The sequence below is a fragment of the Columba livia genome, chromosome 13, assembly GCF_036013475.1.
Source record: "Columba livia isolate bColLiv1 breed racing homer chromosome 13, bColLiv1.pat.W.v2, whole genome shotgun sequence".
NCBI classification, from domain to species: domain Eukaryota; kingdom Metazoa; phylum Chordata; class Aves; order Columbiformes; family Columbidae; genus Columba; species Columba livia.
Genome location: NC_088614.1, coordinates 5,540,481 through 5,562,768, shown reverse-complemented (window position 1 = coordinate 5,562,768; position 22,288 = coordinate 5,540,481). Strand labels below are relative to the sequence as shown.

Sequence of the window (22,288 nt, the reverse complement as noted above, 5' to 3'; positions counted from 1 at the left end):
GTTTTATAGAATTGTCTGTAGGTCTCTCCACAGGCTCAGCGCCACGTGTCGCCTCCCCACCACGGAATGGCATACGACTAATCGCATTTCTCTGCTCTCTCTGGCGAGAATTAAAATAGAGAAAAATCTCAAAAGCCAAAAAGTCTGAAGAAAAAGGCAGCTCCTATATTTCTGAAGTTTAACTTTCTGGGGTACCGTGAAAGCTGGAGTTATTCACAAGCAATGGCAGTCTGTGCCGTCCTTCTGCTGAGTAGCAGGGAAATGCTGCGGCACTGACTGCTCGTATTGATCAGCCAGACACCAGAGAGTTAGAGACCCTCAGCACTGCCACTTAAAGTGGGCAGAAAACCCAAATTGACCAGTAATAAAGTGTTTGAGGTTGTACAAGGCGGCTCCTGGGGAAAATGCCTTCTCAGAACGGGGATGCTAGGGGTGGAAAGCTGTCAATTATCCTTGTTTGATGAGGACTGAGTAAACGTGCTCTTAAAGTGGCCTATTAAATGTGAGAGAAAACGTGTTGGGGCTGGGTTCCCTCTGCAAAAGTATTTTTGCAAAGTTGGAAGGATGGATGTTCTTGAACCCCTGAATGAAGGAGCACCCACCATCAGCAAAGAAGACGAGCTGGTGTGAGATCTTTCACTCCTCTTTTTCATCGTGGCCTCTAGTTAGAGACAGGAGGAAAGTGAAACTATTGTTAGCTCCCCGTGTACTAATAGTGTAAAAAACTAAATTCTTGCTGCAATATATGCTACTGTGTTTGTAGAACAAGAATGTAAAAGGAATGCAGAGGGCTAAGGCATTAACTACTCAGGACATCACAGGCAAAACGGCAGCAAGTTTTTGGGTTCAGTGTGCAACTAAAGGCTCAGAATAATCAGTGACTGAATATCTCAGGCACCTAATGTCACAATTATGGGCAATTATTCAGACCTGAAGTCTGAACAATTACATAAATGTAATCTTTTTATAAAGTGCAAACTATCCCAGTGCAGAGGATGGATGCAAGGTATAACAAAGCCATTCTGCAGATTGCTGAGAATAAGTATAAGAACATAGCAGACAGACGTGATAAAATCAGGGAGGCCACATCATAAAAGGAGAAGCAGCTAGCAAGATGTATCCAAACAGTGAAATAACAATACTAAGAACAATAGCAGGAATAGGAAAATAAAGAAAAGAAGAGCAAAAGATAATTTTGAGACAGACAAATGCTTTTGTAGCCTTCTCTATGAAAGGCCATCGATAGGAAAGCAGCAATCAGGACTGGTGCTGTTGCCAAATGGATAAGATCTTAGTTCTGAATAGAGAAGAAACAGGCTAAAGTGTATAAGGTAGCTGCTGTCAGAACCGAGGTTTTTCAAAACTCATTAAAAGAGCGTGTAGAGCCAAAATAAACTCGGAACTAGCAGTGGCTGGTTTTGAAAACTTGTGGGGGGAAGGTGAGGAAGGCCCTGCTGAGTGGTATCTGAGCTATGGGGCCCCGGCCCGATGTTCCGCACACGCCACAGGCAAACGGGGTCCAGCAGCAACACAGGCTGGGTCTTTTCTACTTATTTCAATAACTCTTTAAAAATATAATTTCTAAACATAATGTACATGTACATATAATACTCATGGGAAGTCAGTTTTTCACTTGTGACCCAGGCAAAGCTCCTGCTTAGGTTAATCAGGGTTTGACTGGCTGGTGACAAAAGCAGCTGCAGTCCCTGCCCGGTGAATCCTCGTGCCCCATCCTGGCTGGCGCTGCGCCTGGTGGCACCAGCACTGCCAAGGGCGCTGCAAACGCTTGTGTGGTAGAGATGTCCAATTGTTGCTTCTGCATATTCTCGTTATTTTCTGACCTTCATCTCTTCAGGGTTTGGGTTTTTTTCCCTGTTGAATTCTGAGGTCAGTCAGGACGATGTGATGTTCAAACCACGGAGCCCTGAGAAGCCTCTGCTGAGTGCTGGCCGCTGTGCCCGCTGGGCTGCTCGTGGGTCCTGGAGCAGGATGGCATTTGATGACAGAGTAGCATGAAAATGCAGAGAGAACCACCAAAGTATCCTTTGTTTTCCGAAGTGCCTGCTGGCACTTTTATTTTTTTTTTTTAATGTAAAGTTATTGTATATCTGTATATCTGTTATTGTATATCTGTTCTGTCCTTTTTGGTGCTCTACAATCCCCATCACAATAACACATTCTGATTTGCTAATAATATGATTCGTTCAAAATTGTGTAAGCTTTGTGTTTTATTGGGTCCTCCAGTCAGGAAATCATCTACTGACAATCTTTTCACTCTACCTGTGCCCATCCGGTCTGGTTTTGTTTGTTCATTTAAAAGTAGAGTCTAATGTCTTCTGTGAATCCCCGAGATCCTTAAATCTTTCTGTTGCATGAAGCAATTCAGTTAGACAAAGGCAGTCAATGGCACTTTCTTACTTACTATTAATTTGTTACAGGCAAAATTCCCTCTTTCTTTTTTATTATGTTTGTGGTACTATGGACTTCCCCTTGTTTCCTCTTCGCTGCCCCCCAAAAGCTCGCTTCAGCAATATGAACTGAACCATGCTTCAAGTGTTAGTAGGTAATATTCCTCATTACAAAAAGGAGCGGCTCCTTTTAATGAGAGCTTTAATGGTGCTGGTTGGTGTCACTGTCCAGGGAGCCCCTTCCCCTGCTCGTAATGAGAACACCTCATTTGCACTGGCCCTGGATTTATGGAGGGACAGGAAAAAACCTTCAATTTATTACATCTTAAATGAACTGCTCCCAAAGCAAAAACAAAGAGGGTAGTAAACGGGTGCCTGTGCACTATATAGTTTGATTTTTATTGAGCTGTATAGTGATGTTCTGCCTCACCTAAGAAGGGTGAGCATGGGCTATAATTACCTCTTGTGAACCCCGTTTTCTGATAACCTCGCTGGCCTCTGCCGCTCCAGGATGGTGAATCTGTCACTTAGGGTATTTTATTTGTTCTTACGGATGGAGCCGTGTGTGGTTAGAAGCAATGAAGCTCATTTGATATCTCATTTACTTGAAAAAACGGGGCATGCTCCCTGAATTTGCAACAGAAAAACCAGGCCAGTAATTCTGTGAATTTTACTTTCCTGTACTCCAGAAATCCTTTGTTAATCCTCTCAAGTTCATCCTAACCTTCTTTGCTCCATCTGTACTATCAGTTCACTTCTTTGGCAGATATTCGTGCATACTGTAAGAGTTAACTAAAAAGAAAACAGGTTTTAATTGATGAAATCCCAGTTTCAGAAAAAAAAGAGCTTTAAGGTCAAAGTCTTTCTTTGTAAAGTGACTAGAGACAGGCAATAATAGCTGTGTTCTTGGGACCAGATTAAATTCACTGTCTCTCGTGCAAGATGAATTGACATAATGGTGTTATTTCTCGCTTTTCTGACTTAGAGGAGAAAAATACTAATTTCTTAAAGTTTTAATGTTATTTAGCTTCTTTACAGGAATGCTTTGGATAAACACAACAGCGCTTCTGATGTAATAAATGTAAACTGAAACGTGAGGTGTAAGAAGGTTTTACAGAGGTGCGACGTTGTGGGGGTTTTTCTTCTGCTGTTGGCTTGCATGTACTTCCTTGCATTCGGAAATGCGCAACCACCTAAAACATATTTTTCAGCTAGAGAGAAGCAATCTGGAACTTTCTGTGTAACCTATGGCAAAAGGTAGAAATCAATAATAGATGATCTGGTGTCCTCCTGGTTTTGCTCTGTGTGTATGAGTATGTTTTCTCTGGAGTTCAAAGGCTACAGAAATTACAGTAGACTGTTTCCAGCTACAAATAATACTTCTGGCATTCCGCATAAAGTCTTAAAACCTTTCTATTTATTTTCTTTTCTGCAAGAGTCAAATAAGAGGCTTTTACATACCAAGTCAAGGTTTTTTTAGACTTAAACTTCAGAATATTTTCAATATCTGCAACATTATCTTTTGAATAATAATTACCTCTTATATTAAATTATAAGACAGCAGGATTCAGGATTAGATCTCTGCATATTATTCTAGTGAAGGAAATTATGACAGGGGTCATTTTTTAGAATTATGTAGGAGGGTAAAAGGTCCCAGGCAGCATTAGAAGGGAAGGCGTTTATAATTAAATTGTAATTTAGGCCTATGATTTATAGTTTTCTCAATGAAAAATTTGGTGCTGTATAGAGATCCTAGGAGGAACTTTAGTGAGATACAACTTAATGAAATAATAAAAAGAAAAATTATTCTGGAGTAGGCTGCATTACGGTGGCACCCGTTAGCGTGCTGCAGCGGCGCTGACGTTCTGCCAGCATTTCCCTTATAAACTCCGTTTTCCAGGGGTTTATATCTAGGCAGTAAAAGTTTGGTTTAGGCTGGAACATGGCACGTAAGATTTCAGATCGAGGTAATTTTCACAATACATATATATTTTTTAAAATCATTTAGCTCATTAAAACTTGGAAGTATTCTAAAGCATACAAGTTGTCAGGTCAAGACAAAGACCACTGCTTCTCTTTTTGTTGTTATTATTCACGAGTTGCAAGAAAACTGGCAGCCTTGTTCTTCTTCGTAATTTGTGAAGTCATTACAGTATGTACGGTAGAAATCTGTTCTGAAATATCACCCACTTATATAGAGACAGCTCATTTCTGTCTAATGTGCGGAGTCATTTTCAGTTTCTTGGTCTTATTCTGTAGGCCAGACAGACATTGGAATTAAAGAAGGAGCATTTTTACAGTTATTTTTATTAATTAATAGGCTAAACTCCTCCGTAGCATGACGAAGAACTATTCCACTAGCAGGAAAACATTAATACCGAGAGGTTAAATGACTTGCCAAAGGCAATGGAGGGAGCCGGTGACTGATCTGCCACCAGAAGCCGCGTCTGGCCCGTGTCTCTGCAGTAAAACTCTGCTGGACCCGTTTGCGCAGGTGCCCAACAGCTCACGGGAGGTTTAAAGCCGCCTTTCTGCTTAGGGAGAACTGATTGTCATAAAATATTACTTTAAGAAAGGGATGTAAGTTCAGACATTGCCTTTTAGATATGATTTGCTTGTGCTAATGTAGCAGCTGTTCCTGCAAATTGCTTATTCACCGGCCCAAGTGATATTTTTCTTCCTGCCGTTACTTGTATAGTCATAGAAAGTCAATGTGCAAGTTTAGTGTGCGCGTTTGAAGATCACCTGCATTTATTACACTCAGATTAAGGCACTGTGTCAAGCCTTCTGATACTTTTTTTTTTGTAGTATCTTTGAGTGCGAATAAGAACCGGGTTAACATGAACATACTTAAGCACCCTTTGAAATAAATAAAACTATTGAAATTATGTCTAAGCAAAACGTGACATTTTCTAGATCACAGAGAGACAGGAGTATGCAACTTAATATGCTGTACGGAACTTAAAAATACATGGCAACTGTTCAGCATCCTCATATAAAAGGATAAGAGGAATTAATAAAGGTAACCCTTGTCCACTGAAGGGAAAATAACAATAAATAAAAAGGACAAATAGTATGTTTGTATCCTGTCCGTGTTAGCCAGCTGAAATCATTCAACTTTGACTGTGTTCAACTGGCGTGGCTTCAGCCTCCTCTGCTGCAGATGCTCATTTGTAAACCGAAGTTATCTTCATTAAACATCAGAGGGGTTTGTACACAAACAACACTTATTTGGAAGCTATTTGCTGTGTCACAAGGAGCAGGGCATAGAAAGAGGAGGACACAAAGGAAAATATTATGATGCGTGGCAAACTTTGCCTTGGAAATTAAAGAGGGAAGAACAGAAAGATACTGAATTAGTGAAATTATTTTGTCTTCCTTCCAACAGGGTTGCTGAGGATTCAGAACCTCACAGCACAGAATGGACAATGCGATGGAAAAGGTGTATTAAGTCAGTGCAAACAAAAAAGCTGAGGAGGTTGAATAGAAGGCAGTGCTGGAGATAGGAAGTAACTACTTTTCTAAAAATTGATACTGTTTGCATTTTAAACATTAAATTTAAAATTATCTCAATATGTATTTATTTAACATAGTGCATAGATTCTTCCCAAAATATCCAAAAGTAATGAGAAAACAATAAGCTTTTTAAAGACAGTGTGCTCACATAATGAGTATTTAGGAATGTTAACAAATAAGGTATGTTTTGGAAAAAAGATCTTTTATTATAGCACAAGTTATTCTCTGGTTTCTGTGTAAATAACAGACGGTTTAGAACTTACGTAAATAAAAAAGTTACATCACAGGCTTTAGTATTTTCAGAGGAACTATTCGTAGTTTATTGTGTCAAATTAAAAAAATCGAGGTTAGATTTTTCTTTTCCTTTTTCCAAGCTAACCTGAAAAAGAAAAGGTTTAAGGCTGGTGCTTGAAAAAAGAGATTTCACCTCAAACAAAGAAGAAAACAGCGAGGGATATTTACAGAAAAAGATTATTTTTTTTTTCCCCTGTAATTTTCTGAACCTTGTTGCGGTAACTGTTGATTAAGGAAACATTCGTTTGAAATCTGGGCTTTCTTCTCTGTAACTCCTTTCCCTCTCCTTGATCCAGCGCAGAAATCACAAGTGCCTGTGTTTGACTTATCCTTTTGTTTGTGAGGCGCTGTGATCGTATTCCTCATTTAGCATCTTAACATCGCTCTTGGATGAAGAAGCAGCAGCCTTTGTTTAGAAAGAAAGCCTCTTTGATAATTAGAAGTAGTGAGGGATGTAACAAAACCCCTAGAAAATGTGTTACAAAGTGTGAATGCATCTTTTATTTCAGCAGAGTGCCAGATCCCGGCGGGGCCGCCAGCCTTGGCCTGGCTCCCCGCACGTGTGGGACGGGCAGGGACAGGCCATGGGCCATGGTGGGGACAGGCTGTGGCCATCACAGGGACAGGCCATGGGCTGTGGTGGGGACAGGCCATGGGCTATCACAGTGCCCTGCCCTGGGCAACGCCACCAGAAACTGATGCTGTTCTATTTTTATTTTGGCTCCCTCAACTTGCACTACCAAACGAGGCCATTCTGGTGTGTTTTACCATGCCCGCGGCTCTGGCCTTGCCATCAGGTCAAGGCACACGTGCATGCAGAGCTTTGCTCACGGGTGAGTCTCTGCGCTGGCTTCTCTGAGGGGTCCTGGCAGGGCTGAGCCCCGGGAGGAAGATCCGATGGGACCAGGGGCCGCAGAGGAGGGTCGTGACGGAGGGAAATGGCTCCTGGGGCTCTGGGGTGACTGGGAGCTGTGGGAGTGCTGGGGGCGGCTGTGGGCCCACACTCCAGCCTGCCCCGGCTCACCGCCTGGGGAACTTCATTAATATCAGCGTAAAAAGTATTTACACCCAATCCATGCACAGAGAAAGTCATAGGGGTGGTGCAGTTTTATAAAGGAGGAGTTGGCTGCTGTGGAGGGTCCTGCTATGTGAGTGGTAGAAGCTGAAACTGAGAGCGAGCGTGGGCTCTGTGAGTAAAGCAGAACGCGGCTTTAACAAACAGCTTTCTTTGCGACATGGCGCAGGTGCTGCCGTGTGTGTCCGTCCCGTGGGCTCTGGTGTGGGGTGTCAGTGCTGAAAAACCACAGTGGGAACTGGTAAAAACCATCCTAAGAACACAGTAAATGCTGTGAAATACTGCGTGCTTCAAAAAGAGAGAAATCAAGTCTAAGGTGGCCTAGAGTCGATACCCAAAATTAATGGACATATTTGACCTTAATCTGTCTTCCTGGACAAGTTTAATTATGGCAATTTCTTAACTTCAGCTCGAGCTCTTGTTTTAGAAATGTTAGTGTTCTTTTAATGTGTGGGATTCTTTGTATTTAATATCACTTCTTTTCTAGGGAAAAGCAAAAATTTCTGTCTATGAAAATTTGCTGGAGTGGAATAACCCAAGACTTTGGAGATGCTTAGAATTAATTTCTCTTTCTAAATAAATTATTGTTTCTGAGATGAGCCTGAACTATGGGTGAGGAGGAGGAAATTAGAAATGCTGTTTCAAGAGACGAATTAAAGAGGAATCTTTTTTGGGAATGGTATTGTTCCCTTTGTGATCACAGCCTGTCCTGGCAGGAATCTTTCAGTGTAAAACATGGGCTATGATCTGATGATTAAAGACGGATGAAGCACATGTTGGTTTACACCAATTTGATTCCTAGCATTTTTTTAGCCTTTATTATTTGTCTTAAACAAAGATGTAAATGTTGTAATATCTCTACGTAAAATGAAATATTAGTATTTGAAAATACAAAATGTGCCAGAACACATATGTATGGATTAGTAGTACAACCTAATATGTGGTGTTATTAGCATTGGTGATTTAGGAAAAAGGCAGCTTAATTAGTTCCTCCGTCCGGCTCCGTTTGCCGCCCGTCTCCCCGTTGCCGCTGGCGTCGGCCTGGCAGCAGCTTTGTTCTGCGCTCGGTCCCGCGCGGCGCCGGCAGCGCTGCACACAGCGCGGGACACGCGGGAGCAGAGGCCGGGGGTCAGCGGGGGGGTTGCTCAGTTGGCGTTAGGAAGAAGTGCTTGATGCACTTTCGTTGTGTTCCTTTGGAAACAAAAGGCAGATGCTAGATTTCCAGAGGAGCTCACTGAGAGAAGTCTGCTTGTTGTATAAAAATGCGTTTCTGTTTGCCTGGAACTTTAGAAGGCAAGCTTTGTAAAGAGACGTTACATCTCTTATATGATATATATTGTTTTACTGGTTTACTCTCTTGGTTTACAAGGAAAAAAGCTGAAAATGTGAAATTTTAGATGCAAGCAGCAATTTTATGCCTCTGTTTTCATAAATTTGATACCTTTTATATGAAACTATTTCAAGTTTTGTCTTAAAAAGTGAAAGAAACCACCAGTGCCTGAGATTGAAGAAAGTAGTTGCGAGACCTGCCGATGGTGTAGAAAATCTCCTTGGTTATCTGTGTGTACATGTATCTCTATATGTGTGTGTGTGTGTGTGTGTGTATATATATATATAATATTAAACTGTTTTCTCCTTTCTTTCTATAGGGCTAGTTTTGCGAGTAGCATTCTAACAGAGCAGGAGAGCTCGTTGTTTGAGTGCCCTTACTTTAGTTCCACATCTTATCCAACTCCAGGAACTTGAACTTGTCATTATCAGCCCCAGAAGGTCAATGCATTAGCCACGGCTCTGGCTCTTTCATCTGGCCTTTCTGAAGAGGAAAAACCACCTTTTAATCTTAGCTTTCATAAAACTCTGTGTGTACTGGGATACATCCGAAGTTGTCATTTTCTCGTCTGTTTTAGTGCTGTGAGATATCTGGAGATGCTTTATGATGCCACACAGATACACATGTCTGCAAAAGGCCTAATCTGAAGTGAATCTTCTATAAATAATAAACAACAAATAGGTTCCTTTTAGTTATATTAGCCCCAAAATAGGTCATGTAGATTTGTTTTAAATGCAAACTTAACAATAAAGTAAATTCCCTAGGTGGAGAATTTGATGTGTTTGTGCAAATTTTCTGGACACAGTATAAAAAAAAGCCAACACCTATATTTTACCATTTAAAATATTTATACATTGTCTCTTAAAGTCCTGTGTTTGAAATACTGTTTATAATAAACACCTTACTACAGAAGTAATAGTCACAGTGTAAACACTCGCCATTTGTTACTTAAACGCAAAAGTCATCTTTCTTAACTTTTTTAGTATAGAAACTTAGCATTTTCCACCGTTCCCAGAAAAGCTGCCAATTCCTGCCTCCAATTCGTCTTGTTTTGCAATATCTATGCTACTTTGTGGTGTCTTCTTCAAGTCAAAACAAACCGATACTGAATTCTCCAACTGGCCAGACATACCTGCGAGGTGCATCCCTCAGAACGTCTTTCTAACAGGCCATGCCTGGGTCTCAGGCTCCAGTTGTTCAGTATTAATAGTAAAATGATAGCCCAGACTAGAGTGAATTGGTGTGTTTAGTGTGTCGGTACTTAAGCTAAAACAAAAGGAGGAATCGACTGAAAAGGAGAAGCAATGAGAGGAAAACGTAACCACAGGAGTTTTTGTGGAACTGCAGCCCTGTGGCTGGGGTTGGGGTGCCCAGGCCTGGGCACGGGGCTCACCCCAGCGCTCACCCAGGCTCCGGGCCTCCGCTGGAAACATCAGCGCGATGTTCAAACACAAAAAGGCTGAAAACACTGCCCAGGCAATCCCTTTAACGCTCCCCCTGAACACAGGAACTAACGCGTTCAGTTCTGTGGGTAACTACAATCTGAAGGAAGGTATGTCTGAGGAACAGGTAATTTATTGTGGTTGTTTGGAATTAAAATGGCTATGACACCTATTGTAATTTTCGTACTATTTCTGCCTAATACAATGGTGTTTGGATTTTAATTGGAGTCTTTAAGTGCTACTATAATACAAATAATACATATAGGATGTATCACAGTAGTATTAGACAAAGGTAAAATGCTAAAAATTGTAGTGCCACATTTTTCAGCTTGTGTTCTTCTGTGGAGCTAGCTGGAATCTTAAGTTCTGTGTGTCACCCATTGTAATATACATAATTTCTTCGTCCCTATTCATTTTTCATCCCTGAGATGCATTGTAAAAGTGTAAATCCATCACTAGATAATTTTCAGTTCCATTATTTACAAAAATGAATAGTTAAGCAAGTCATTGTTATTAGTGGGATGCTATTGTTGTTTCCCGGAGATAGGGACTGCCAAGGTCTTGAGTGATGTACACTTGAATGTTCTTTCAAGATACTTGTACCTGTTTCATTTGGGAGGAGTTTCACTCATGTAAAATCAAACAGAAACGATTTCTGTAGCCTCTGAAAGGAGAAGAAGGGAAAATGGATATTAATGAACTATTTAATATTCTGCTATGGAAGAGATGCAGTGATTTTGCTGTTGACACTTTTGCATGGAATTAAAGAGATCTGGTGGTTGTTTTACCCGTCTGTCTTTGTTCCTGAAAGACTTTCAGTGTCATCAGATTCGGTTTGGTAACCTAAGAGATATTTTACAGACATGTAGACAAAAAATCCCCACTTATTTTTGCATGAAATTAATTGATATTCAGAATGTGATCCTTTGATGAATTAGAAATTTTGGCTAAAGCTTTAATGAGATTTTTATTTCTTGAACTTATGTTGAAAATGTGTAGGCTCCATGATTCACAATTCTGAATAAGGGTTGTGGGTTTTTTTTTTTTTCAGTAATATTTCTGTCTCATTGTTTATTACTTAAGATTTTATCGATTTGTGAGTTGAGAAGTTCACAGTGAAGGTGGAACAGTTTAGAGCTATAGATCTTTACTGTGCGGCCCGCGTTGACGCGCTTGTTTGCTGGTTCAGCAGCAAACTGGCTGACACCGGGTTGAGCCCAGCGCGGCGCTGCAGCGCGAGGGGCTCGGCGGGTCGGGGGGCTGTTTGGTGATCTGGAACGGCACTGGGGGGACCTGTGTGATGGAGCAGAGCTGGGCAGCCTCTAGCAGAGGAATCCACAGAAACAGTCTCCTCCTTTGTTCTGACTCTTCTCGTTTTTAATTGTGCGGCATTAGTTGATGCGAGTTCCCTTTAAGTTCTCAGCTAATGATGCTGTAATGTCAGCGGCTTGAATCTGAGACGGGTGTTTCCAAGAAACTGTGCTGTGAATGTAGACAGCAGATTTACATACTTGCTGTGTAAGTGTAACTAGATAACCATTTGTGTTTATTTCATATTTAGTAACGTCCCTTGTCCTGTGGCTGGTTGCACAGGGACAAGGAATTTGGGAAGCTTTCCACAAGCTGTTGTTGGATGATCTTAGGTTTTGTAACCTTTCTCATGTTCCTGTACAGCACTACTCACAGAAATTCACATACCTCCTATTGATTCCTATGACTTACCACGTTTTTGATAACTTACATGTGTTCCAACAGGTTAAAAAACAATCAATATTCAAGTTTTTGTTGTAACTGGTCTTTTACTTCAAACCAAAGTGTTTCAGGGTCCCAATGTTTACAGAAATATTTTGGTGTTAACTAAAAAGAAGAGTATATCAGTACATAATCTTAGAAGTTACTGAAAATATTTGAAAGCACAATTCAGTAGCAACAGGACTTTTATTTGCTGCAGAGACAGCAAATAGATAATGAGCTTGAGGCAGCATTACTTATCTTTGTATTTAGCTATGAGTATTCATAGTATGGAGCATTATCTGGTAGTATAGAAGAAATTATTTTTGAAGGTGTTTTCCCCATCATTACAGTGATGTGGCTGCCAGTGTGGAGAACCTGGTCGCTGTTGGTTTTAATGCCCGTGACTGAGTGGGCAGTTGCCCAGTGGTCGCCAGTGCTGAGCTGGTGTCCCCAGCACTCACAGGGGACGGGTCCTGCTGAGCCCCAGGGTGTGTGTGTCGGGGCACGTGATGGCACTTGGCACTGTTAGAAATCACCTCGGATACTAATTGGGATTGTAATCTAATATAGTTTAGTGTTTGGGCTGTTTACAATTGCGGTGCCTGTTTTAGACCATCTTACCTTGCAAACCCTGCAATCTGTTCTCAACTTCAAAAAAACCTGAAATATAATATATCTGCTTACTACTCAAAACTTCTTTTTCTCTGCGAAGTCTTTTCCAGAGTGAAGAAATTTACTGACTGGATGTTTCAATTCTTATTAATATCTGTATATTTTAATTTTAGAGCCCAGAAATCTGTGCAAATGGTCCGTGTACTCTTATTCTGTCTGTTTGACACAGGCAATTTTAAGATATGACAGATGTTTGAAAGCTAAGCCACTTTTTTTTGGTGATTAGTTTTGCCCTGATTGGCAGATTTAAAAATAAAATACTGTTTTGACACATAAAAGGAGGAGAGTCACATAATCTATATTTGGTGCCTCTTTTATATGGTTTATAGACTCTTGGGCCTTATCTTTCTGAAAATATTAACTGGTGCTTTCATCCATCTGCAGCTTTTGTTGCAATTTTTGTGTTTTTCAATCTGTGGCGATGGATTGAGGAGTAGAAAGAAGGGGCCTGCTCGCTTGGTAGCTTTCCATTGTTTTATTCCATGCAGCAGTACAGCGGCGAGTGGGGCTGCTGTGGTGCTGGGTGTGCTCTGTACCGCGTTCGGCCGCCCCAGCCTTCTCATCCTGTGCGCACTGAGATGCCAACGTCCCCGCTGTGGAACCAACGCGGTGCTGTTGCCGCCCCTCTCACAACACACCTTCACTTTTACACTAGAAAGGAAGGCCAGGGGAATTTTTGTTTTTTAATTAGTCAAATGGACAAGAAAAAATTCCTGTTCACATGCAACCCCTGCTAAATTTGTGTTTTTCCTTTATTTCTGCTAGCTACTTTCTGGATTTATCCTGAACAAGAAGTGGAATTACTGAGTTAATGCCCTGGAAGCGAGTATCCTGTGTTGCATACTACAGTCCCGAAGTCCTTCATATACGGTGAGAAAACCCTTCCCTTTGCATTTCCAAGCTGAGCTCCAAGTGCAAGTGTTTAGTATTACTTCAGTGAGTTGTATATGAAAGCTGTCCGTTTGTCAGCTTGCAGCCCAATGCGGTCTGAAGGTGTGCGAGTGGTGGCCACGGTGTGAACTGAAGGCTTTAGCACGTAGGGTACTGAACGATATATTTTGAGAACATGGTCCTATATTTGAACATTTCAAGACCATACCAATAATAATAATTCTAACAGTAATGATAATCCTCATAATTTTTCTGGGGCAGTTGCAGCAGTAAGTGATGTGCCTGTGCTAATGGCCTCAGAATGTGGAGGTGATCTCTGCCTGAATATGCATTTTTTCAAGGAGCTTTGTTCCAGACTTGTACACTGTCCTGGGAGAGTAGTTTCTGAAAAGATGATATAAATGCAAATCTGTGTTTCACAATATTGCAACAACTGTGTGCACGAGCTGGTTGCTTGCCATGGTATATCGTTTCCACAGTAAGTTTGCTGATGATGTAGGCAGTGTGATTTTACTTTGATGTATTCAAATACAATATTATTTATGAGAATGGAAGGGTTTTTTTCTTCATTATCTAGTATTAAGTATGTTTTGCTTCTCTGTCTTCAGTGCTGTGGTGGTCTACTTGCACAGTTTCATTTTGGCCAAAATAACTTGAATTTGGGGGGGTGTGCACAGTTTCATTTTGGCCAAAATAACTTGAATTTGGGGGGGTGGATGGAAAGAAGGCTTCTCTTCACTTTGTGCTAATAGTATAGACAGACTTGTGGAATCACTGCAGCAAGTTTCAAATGATGTATGAAATGAAAAATTCCTGTCTGATGAACAGAGCAGGTACGGCCATTGCTATCTATGAAATCGCTGCTGCAGGAGGCGATTTGTTCTAATACTATTTCAGATACGCCAACTTTTAATTTTTTAAAAAGCTCTTATGCTTTTATGTGTAAGACATAAGTCTTTCACAGAAACAAAAATTGGTTAGAAAAATCTTTCAAGATGCTGCATCAATAAATATGCTGAGGAAGTTTTTGCGTGGAGGAACCCTAAGGAGTTTTGTGTATGGTTTTGTTTGAGCCTGAGCAGGTTTACAGTATGACACGTGGACATGATGATGGTGGTGAGAGCGCTTTGAACTTTCTTAAAATGAGAATTCGAGAGGCTGAGTGATAGGATTCAAGATGAGGGGTGAGGTAACCTGTCTGAAGTATGGTGAGAGGAGGAATGGGTGTGGAGGTGAGAGATGCCCCGTGGGGTCCAGGAGTTCAGGCTTTGGGGTGTGGATTCACGTGGATACAGAGCGGGATCTCCTGGGCGCTCAGAACCTTCTGTTCCAGTTTTCCTCCTGGGTCATCCCAGCCTTTTTCCTGCACCTAATGACATCTGGCTTCTGTGGGGAAAAACGACGTTATTTAATTACAGCATACATACAAGGATCCAAAGTACCATTGTGCTAGTTAGCTAAATATCTGTATTTCCTGGCATTTGAGTTTGATACGTCTGTCTGTGAAAACGTAGTTTTGAAAGTTTATGCATGGAATGCATGTATAGGTAACTCCGTATGTGTGAAATATATAGGATTACGCGTATATAGTGTAAGAACACCGTGTAAGAGTTGTGCCCAGATACAAGGGTGTTGGGGCTGATGAAAGTATCTGGTATGTTCAGAAAGAGAAAGCCTGGAGTTACTTCTCCTGAAGAAAAGTTTTCTCCTCACTTCCTAGAGTAAGAAGCAGGTGCTGCCCAGGCTCTTTCCTCTGCAAACACTACCTGCTGCTTTTTGGAATGTGTGTTAACCTTACCTCCCAGCTACATCTATTTACACTCATTAGAGGCTCATGGTTACAGTACAAACTATAGATTAACTATTTTTTAATCTAAATTTTAAAAATCCAGTAATATTATTTAAAACCGTGAGAAATAATAATCTAGTGGTGTTGGGCAGTTTCAGGGTCTTTTCATTAGTAGCCTTACTGGTCGCCTGGTCAGGATTTTTTATGTTAATGTTGAAAACAATACTGGAGGGAAAATAACTTTTTGTTGCGCTATCAGATTTCTTAGAAAGGAGCAAAAAGCATCTGAAGAACTGGAGAGCACTTCCAGAAATCTTGCTTCATTGTTTATCTTTTTCCAGTACTTTCACGTTGTGTTTCTGTCCTCTGAAAAGCACCTACTTCCTACAGTTGTGCTGCTCCGCCGTGCTCGTGCAAGTGACCTTTAAGTGGTTAGAAAGAAAAGATTCTAAGAGGGCAGCAATGGTAGCAGGTGGAAGAAGAAAATAGTTCTTGAGCTCTTTACTACATTGATATACTAATCAGAATGAGTCTTCCAAAAAAGAAAGAAGAGCCCCATTTTGCTTGGACTCTCTTTCCTATTTTCCTTTCTCAGAAACAGAAGATTAGGAGGTGTCTGCACCGATGCGATAGAACATTCCCGTGAAATTGTATTGTATTTTCGCCTTGAGTTGCTGGTGAAATGAAGTTGTTCGCTTTCAGTGCTGCTTTGTTTTTGACCCCTTTTTGTGAATTCTCTGAGGAAAGAAACATATTCCCATCTTTTATAGTAATCAAATTTATCTGGCATCTCTCAGCCTCTTGCATTACTTATGCTACAGTTGGCCAGCCTTGGGAAGGCTTTAGCGGGTTTATTTATTTATTGTTCTAAAGTGAAGGTTTTTGACTCAAGGTCCCTGTGTGATCCTAGGGGATTTCAAGATAAAAACTGAAAGTGCTTTCTGCCATTATTTTGATATAGTTATTTTCTGTGAAATATTAAAAAAGCAAACAAACAAACACCAAAAGCCACCACACACCACCCAAAACCTTAACAAAACCCCCATGTTTCCAAACTCCTGAAGAAACATTCAGCTATTGAGAGAGAGAAGAAAAATCTTCAAGTGATTATTGTGTTGGAAATGTTCTCATTTTCTGTGAGGAGGTCGGTGAGGCTGATGTCATTGCATCAAGTTCCAGTGAGAATTTCAGTTTCATAATTGTATGTGCTAATGAAATTTCTTAAATGTGTCTAATAGCTTTTAATGTCCTGTGTTTGGTAAATTGCATCCCAAACAGTAAATAGTAGATATCTTAGAAACACCCTTCAGTCCCAGCGAAGGGAGAGGATCCAGGCAGTTCTGTGCCAGTGCAACCGGGCAGCTTTTGTAGTTCATCTAGCCAGCGTTTTGTTCTAAAGCCTTGTGAAAAATAGCACGTGAAACAGATGAAAACTCAGCATAAACAAAACTGGCCCTTGTCCTGTTGGTTGATGGCATTTGTGGGAACCAAACTGCATTTTTTTAAGAATGATGTTCAGTGAGACACACATAGTAAATACATATATTTATATATATATATAAAAGACATGTAATCAGCAAGCAGTACTTTCTCTCTCCCCTTCTCAAAGCGGACACGATGCAAACCATCCGGGAACAAATGACTGGATAAAATGTCGAGCTTCTTACAGGCTCAGAGTTTACAACTGGCTCACTTTGTTAACATGCTTTGCTTTTTGAGATGTCTTTAAAAACAAAAGAACAAATACATTTCTGGCGGAGTTTGTTTTCAGTACGTGAACTAAGTTTGAACACCAGGATTTGAATGTGTAAAGCAGAAGCTCTGAAGGTGCCCGATGTGCTAACGGAGCGCTGGGCAGTTTTTGTTGGGGCAGGACGGCTGGTTTGGGGCTGGGCTGCTGCTGCCAGAGCTGCCCCTGAAGGGGCGAGATACTCTACAGTTGGGTGTTTTAATTAGTCCAGAAAAGGGTCAGTTGTTCAGTAGTGTAATGTTCTTGTAAGCATGCATCTAATTTCAAATATTTTGCCTCTTTTCCAAGGACTCTAAGGTGCTGCTTTTGCTCATTGTACAATAAACAGGATGTTTTCAGTCATCGCAAAAAATGTTCACTAGACTTACAACCAAACACAGCTTGTATAAGGAGTCTTGGATGTTTAACTCCTCCCGGGGATATTTTTGGAGATGTACCCACAGTGTTGGCTGTTACAGTCTCGGATAAAATAGGAAACAGCCTCTGTTGTTATAGAGCACAAGGATCACTTAGAAAACACATTGCAGTAATATTAAGGTGAAATGAAACTTGAAGACAGGAAACTCCAGGTTTCGTCAGCTGTCCATGGGAGTCAGGCTGCAGGGTGTCAGCAGAGCTGGGAACTGCTCATGTTCCTCCCCAGCTACAGCTCAGCGCGGGATCACCCTCATTGGGTCTGTGTGCTTTAAAATAGACTCTGCAGCCTGTTCTTTCAATTAGGCTGAGACAGAGGGAACTTAGCAAAAGGCAAAGAAAGGTAGTGCTACATAAAAATAAGATTTTTGTTGAATATAATTTCTGTCTTTTTCTGAAAACCCATTTCTTTTAGTAGAATGCCTATTGACCACATTTGGCTTTGTCACAGGTTCTTTCGTAACTTCTGTTTCTCTTGCTGTTTGTTCATCAATTTATTTCTCTATTTGAAAAAATGAAATGCTGATTATAGGGGAAATAAAGCTGTACTGGGGTATCATCAATTATTTTGCTTTCAAATATGATTTATTTGTCTAACAACCTTAAAAGCTTTGACTGATTTAATTTTATTTTATGCTCATGAAATCCACAGAAGGCTGACCTAGCCATCTTCTTCATCTTCTGTGCCCCGAGTCCCAAATGCTATTCCCCCTCCGATTCTTTGATCCTATGGATTTTTTCTTAGAGGAGTAAACAATGATAGTAAGAAAATGTTCATATTACATTTTTAGATGTACATACTAGTGTAGAGGGATTTTTATTGCAGGAGAAAAATCAAATCCTTGTCACCTGAACTGCTAATTATGTTTGATAAATGTATGGTATATATTTAATGCAAAGAGAATTTAGGAAATAATACACCTTGTGTAATTACAGCGACCGAGCTACTTCCATCAATCTAATTTTTCTGATTCAGGTTCATTTGCATTGCATTATTTTTATTAAATGAGCTTTCAGTGGAACCCTGCTCTCTGTCAAGAGGAAGAATCAAATACTGAAGTATTTCAGCGTGCCTAAGTGCAGTTTGCAGATGAGCTGGCGTGGCTGCTCCGTGGCCGCGGGAGCGCTGCGCTGCTCACAGACACACAAACGTGTTTCACTCGGCTCAGGTGCAGCGGCTGGACAACACACCTGTACACGGGGGATCCCCGAGCTCTGGTTTCTCGACGTGTCCATGTGGTTGGAACCGCAGCGTTTGCCGGTGCCAGCCTGAGTGCGGTGCTGGAACTGGGGAACTTGCAGTGGGGTGGGTTCTGAAAGCCCTTCTGCTGGGACAGGGGGTGAAGCTCCTGAACGGTGTGTTGGAAGGAGAACTGGCCTTCCTCTCGGAGCACTGCTCTGGAATGGCCTGGGTCCTCACAACCTGATTGTACTTTCTTCTTGTTCCAATATTTTCCAGGTGAGAGTCACTCACAGCATGGCTGGGGTCAGGAGGCACCTCTGGGGTCTGGTCTGACCCCCTGCTTGCTCAGGGCCCCCCAGACCAGGTTGCAAATCAGGATGTGTTGTTTCCTGTGTGTTAAAATCTCTTGCTGATTCCCCAGAGCAGGCTGTTCTGCCCCTGTTGTGAAGTGAAACAAATGTGTGATTGGGACAGGTGGGCACAGAGAGCAAAGAGACCCTGGCACGGGCGTGCATAAGCTTCTGTATCAGAAATGGAATTTGGTGCATTTCTCCCCGTCAATGCAATTTGTCCAACTCCACCATATACGTTACTTTCCCGACAGTTTTACTCTGAGCAAGATCTGATCATTCTGCTCCCCCTTCACTGTTGACACACAACTGCTGCTGACCTGAAACAAGATTCTTGTGATCTTAACTGGTAACCCAGAAATGGAGTAACTTGTGTTAAGATAACTATCGCATCTTCCTCTTTCTGTTCTTTTTCGGTCCTTTCCATCTCTGCAGTACTTTGTGCTGTCACTGTTTTTCACCGTTATGCAGTGTTGGAAATCTCCTATCTGATATTTAGTGAAAAATAGCCTGTCTTCCTAATCCTCATTTCCTTCCACCCAATTTCAAAGCTTCAAATTAAAAAAAAAAAGAAAAAAAGGAAATACATTTATTGTGACAATACTGCTAACTCTTACAGTGTATGTAGTCATAATTATTGAAGATTAATATAAATTCAGGTTAGTGTATATAGTTTTATTTAATAATTTTCTTATTGTTACCTGCTACAGTTAATTTTCCATTCGTTGCTTTAGAATGGACTTGCTCTTAAACATAGAACACTGATATTACATGAATAATGTAATGGAGGAGGGCTGAAATCATTCAGATAGAGCAAACAACATATTTTCCAGTGTGAATCCTTCTGTGTAGCACCCAGAACTGTGTCCTTGGTTATAGCTGTGGTGCCCACAGAGGGAAGGAATGCTGGAAGAGGGAAAGTAAACTTGTGTTTTGGCTGCTTGGACACCTGCTTCTGGTAACCTCTAATACCGTGTTCTGCATGGGATTTGTTGTTCAGCTTTAGTTTGTCCTCTTAAAGGCAGAAACTTCTAAACCACTGATTCTTCAAATACAACCTGGTTGTCTTTGTATTGTAGCAAATTCGGTTGATGAGCGAACCTCTCAGAATGGCCACACAATAAAAGGGCCACTGACAAGAGAAGCAAAGGGTGTCAGGAGGCTCAATTTGCCACCACAACATTGTGTTGCTTAGTACAGGTACTTGACTGGGAGAGAGAAAGAAATGTGGAACAAGAAACAAAAATAAGAAGAGTAGAAAGAACTCGGTGAAGAGCACAAAGCAGCAGTATTTGGGAAACAAGGGTCCAGTGAACGCCAAACTGGAGGCCAGTGGATAAACCAAAGCAGCTCTTGGGAAGAGGGGAGGATGTTTGAAACCCTTTGTCAAGGTGTTCAGGACACAAAATATTCCTGTATTTAAACAAAATTAAAAGAAGATACTAACGCTGTATGTCGGCTGGAAGAGCCCCAGGAAGCTGTGGAGCTGAGGCATCCCTGGGGGAACACGAGTACGATGAACGGCAGAGCCTGGAGGGGAAGGCTGGGCCAGCGGCCGCCTTCCTCTCCTTTCTAATTGATCCCGTCATCTTTGGATCTGCAAATCACACCTTCTGAAGGTTGTACTTAGTTACATCTACCATTCCAGTGTAATAGGTTAACATCCTACTTTACCCTGAATCAAAGAAATGCTTATCATATAGCAAATTTATTACTTTCCCTTGTCTATAAATCAGGGTTGCCTCAGTTTCTTTAGATGGGACTTTATATCCTCTAGGATTTCTACAAACACTCAGCAGCCTGGAGCAGGCGTGTGAACAGCAGCCGGAGGGTTGGACAGCACTGGAGAAGCTTTTCTGAAGCAGCTGGCATCCTGTGTCCTTTGGAAATGCATAAGAAAATAAGAATCGAGTTTGGAGTTTTGATTTCCCACTTGACTCTTTGTTACTGTCCAAGCAACTCTTCAAGTTAAATTAAGTCTTGTAACTCTAAGTTCTTCTTTATGATTAAATGCTCTTCTCACACATGAACCTTTTGCAACGGAGTTTGACAAAGTAAAACAGTTTAAAGTTTTCAGACTAGTTCTACTCAGTTACAAGTTAGTTAATGTTTTGAGAGTTTCCTTTAAAAGGACACTGGCTGCAGCTTTGATTACTTCAAAATAAGTGGACAATGTTCCACAGAGCTTCGTTTAGATTAATGATTGTTAATATATAAAGACTTTTTTTCCCGTTAAAATAACTGCAATTCATTAAGTGCAGTTCATTGGCAAGAAAGCTGTAAACTGATTGTAAACTGTTAAGTCTTGGGACTAGTTAAAAATAATTCATCATATGTACCAAGTGCATTAATTCTGTGGAAAACAACAAAAAAGAGTAAATAATTTCCATTAGTTTAATGGAAATAATGAGATAATGACACAGTTTCTCTGGTGTGTAATAATTACATGTTTTATTTGAAGAATAAGTAGCAGGATACTGTAAAAGACTACATGTGACTGGTGCTAGTGTGAACACTCAGGTTTATTAAATAGAAGGGTTTTTTTTCAAATGGAAATTATCACCAGTAATTGTTAAAACTTTTGCAAGAGACATCTGATTGTGTTGTTGTTGAAGCTTAAACCAGTAATTTGCAGCTGAAGATGAAATGTGGCCATTGCTCGTCCTGGCCAGGTGGCCTATGCTAACCCGAGCTTTCCTGATTTCCCAGTAGCGCCCGCAGCGCTGCTCCCCGTGCTGGTCACACTGGGCGCCACCCGGCTCTGGCCGGATGCTCAGCTGCCAGGATTGCGGTTCCCGTTCCGCCGGTGTCTCTGGCCGTGGCTGCCCCCGGTGCTTCACAGAACATGCAGCAAACTCCATAAAGGCAACTAATGGATTATTTCATTGATTATAGATTTTAAGGCCAGAAGGGAGTGTTAAATCATCTAACCTGACATCCTGTATAACAGATGCCATTAAAATTAGCCTAGTTAATTCTGTACGAACCCTATAAGCTTGTGTTTAAATAGCTATTTCAAGGCAGAATGAATCTGTCATTTCCTTACTATTCAGTCCAACATTAAAACATGAACTGGTTTGTTTGAATTTCCTCAGGTTCCACTTCTGGATGTTGGTCCTAATTCTGGATTTTTTTGAGGAGCCTCTTACTGTCCAATGTTTACTGTACAAGGAGCAACATTTATACCTTTATATTTTCCTTTTGATAAGTGTGGTTTGGCTCTTCTTCCTGTACAAGCTTTTTCTTTAGTTTTTCAACAGGCTTTTGATGCTGGACCCCAGAATTGTGTGTGGTCCATTGCTTGATATTGGTCTCACCAACACCATATACAACTTGAAATCTTCTTCCTGTTCAGTTTTCCAGCAAATGATGTCAGAGGTTTTCTACCAGTACGTTACACAGAGACCTTATTTGAAGTGTTTGGTCTTCACAGTTCTGAA

At 41.1% G+C, this 22,288-nt stretch overlaps 1 long non-coding RNA gene across 1 annotated transcript in view; it reads left to right on the top strand.

The window, feature by feature from the left end:
* The window catches only part of LOC110360456 (uncharacterized), a 417,274-nt gene that overhangs the window by 186,884 nt on the left and 208,102 nt on the right, over positions 1 to 22,288 (top strand). The window contains exon 6 of the long non-coding RNA XR_010465803.1: positions 13,237 to 13,341. This is a non-coding gene — a long non-coding RNA (uncharacterized LOC110360456). The remainder of the gene's footprint in view (positions 1 to 13,236; positions 13,342 to 22,288) is intronic.